We start from the raw sequence: 2,500 nt of genomic DNA, 5'->3' as shown, positions 1-2,500 counted from the left end.
GTGGAAGGTAGAGGTGGATGAAGCGAATTTGATGGGGCGACCGAGGATGAAATGGATGAGGTGAAGGGGGCGTTGAGAAAGAGGGGAATGTCTGTTGAGGAAGGAGTGGAGAAGGTAGGAGATAGGCATGGATGGAGAGTGGCTGTGTATAGATGATACTGTTATGCAAGGAAGGAAGGGTTAGTGGATGAGGGGGGCGAGGTGGTGTTATGACGCAGCCCGAAGGGATTTCTCCACGTCTTTCTTGTTCTCCACGAGTGGACGAAGAGGAGGGGAATGGTCGCCGATTAAGCGAAGCGGTCTTGCTATGATGTATTCTGTCTTGTTACATTACTTTTGAACCAGGGCAGTGGTGAGATACAAGGATGACCCGTCATCCACGAGGAGCTAAAATGAGAAGGAGGAAAGGATGGTGGAGGGGAGTGGAATCGGTGGGGGTGGATAAGTTCTTTGACATGGCTACCTCCCTTGTAAGTGGGAAAAAGCTTTTGTTATATGGATAGAATATACTTTATACAAATATATATATATATATATATATATATATATATATATATATACTGTATATATATATATATATATATATATATATATATATATATACATATATATATATATATATATATATAACATACTCGCATACATTCTGCTTCTTAGCTGAATGAAATAGTCTGTTGTTGAAACCTTTCTTCACCTCCCACCCGTCCTTCACCTCCACCTCCTGGCTAATCCTCCTCCCTGTGTGTCCGTGATTGGGTATTTACATTTTCCTTATGCACAGGCAGTCTGCCCAAATTAAGTTCAGCTTGGGAACCTTATATGAGCTTGAATGAGCCACATTCGAAGGTGTCTGCAGTGGTAGTACAACTTTCTAATAGTATACTTGTTTACGTATTTTCTTATTTGCATATTTATTTATTCATTATTCGTTATCTATGGTTCATTAATTATCTATTTATCCACTAACATATTTATTAGTTTATTGACTTATTTCTCGAGCAATGTTCGAGTGAGGGAATCGAAGTGAGACCCGATAGGCCTACTTCACCGCCCAATCAGCCAACTCTTATTCCCTCCTTCCTCCACGATGACCCTCCACCTCCCTTCCTCTACTCCCCCCTCCCACCTCAACCCCCACTCTCACCCATCCATCATGCACAGTTCCTGGGAAACACGAAGCCACCTTTGTTATTATTCGCGGAACGGCGTTGTTCCGCTCGTTAGCTGCGGACCACACCGCCGGTTCTCTCCTTTTAAAGCGACGCTGCGACTACGGTAATGCCTCTAGAGGAGCCGTGGTGGGAAGCACACGCCGTTATGTGGTCGTAGGTGAACGACGTGAGCGAGTCGTTTACGACATCGTAAACGTTGTATCGTGAAAGGTGGATGTCAACAAATGCGTCCATCTCTCCGGATCCCAGGGAGACCTTGGCGGGATTTCCCCCCCCCCCCCACGTGATTTGCAGGGCTAGTAAGCACCACCCCTTGGGGACCTCAACCTTACAAAGGGTCCAGAACAGTTCATACATGAACGCAGGAGATACGGTGTCCACGGTAAATTGACCCTGCAATGACGATACCCAATGAAAGCTAAGGTCACCTCAGGTCCGAGATTAGCAGTGCTTGAGGCCCATTGCTCAGCGTGGATGCCTATTCCATCCTCTGCGCCGTGGTCAGGATTCGAACACACGTCCGAAATCCCCACGCGGACACACACGCTACCACTGTAGGCCCCCGAAGAACAGGCGGCCGTTGTGGCGACGCTCTTGATGGACTCCGCTTCTGCGTCCCGAACTGCCAAAGTGGTTTTCGCCCCGCCACGACGGTTGACGAACTTCATAGATGTTATGCGCGGCTAGAAATCGTGCAATCCTATTCACCTTAGACACGACAGAACTTATTCCGTCATAGATTGTTTTATTTAATCGTTTTCAGTAATTATTTTAGCTATCTATTCAATGCTCTAACTATTCTATTTCACGACAGATCTTATCCAGTCATAGATCGTTTTTTTTATCGTTTTCAGCAATTATTTTATTTATATATTCAATAGTCTAGTTATTTTATGTTTTATGTATTTATGTTTTAGTTGATAATTCATTCATTTATTTGTTCATCTGTTCACTTATTCATCTATTTATTCACCTGTTCATCTGTTTTATCATATATTTAGTTATCTATTAGTTTATATATGTATATAATCATCTAATTATCTGTTTATTTACTCATCTGTTTATTTGTATCTATTTATATTGCTATTCTAGTAATTATCATCCATTTATCTATTTCTATGTTTCTATATTTGTTTATATTTTTGCATGAACAAAAACATAAGAAGTAGACAGCCGTGCCGAAGGGGTTGAAAAACAGACAGATAGACACATAGACAGACACAGACATATTGACAAATAGACAGACACAGGCACACAGATACAGATAAACAGAGACAGGAAGACGGGCAGACACACATACAAACACAGACACACAGGCATACATAGAG

The 2,500-nt window shown here is 42.5% G+C and overlaps 1 protein-coding gene across 1 annotated transcript in view; it reads right to left on the bottom strand.

Annotated features, from left to right (window-relative positions):
• LOC143017852 (uncharacterized) overlaps positions 1 to 2,500 on the bottom strand; it is a 229,904-nt gene that overhangs the window by 15,571 nt on the left and 211,833 nt on the right. The window lies entirely within an intron of this gene.

The sequence above is a fragment of the Oratosquilla oratoria genome, chromosome 33, assembly GCF_046742065.1.
Source record: "Oratosquilla oratoria isolate Oo_2021 chromosome 33, ASM4674206v1, whole genome shotgun sequence".
NCBI lineage: Eukaryota > Metazoa > Arthropoda > Malacostraca > Stomatopoda > Squillidae > Oratosquilla > Oratosquilla oratoria.
Note: the sequence above shows the minus strand (reverse complement) of the source record. Positions and strands in the feature narration are given on the sequence as shown.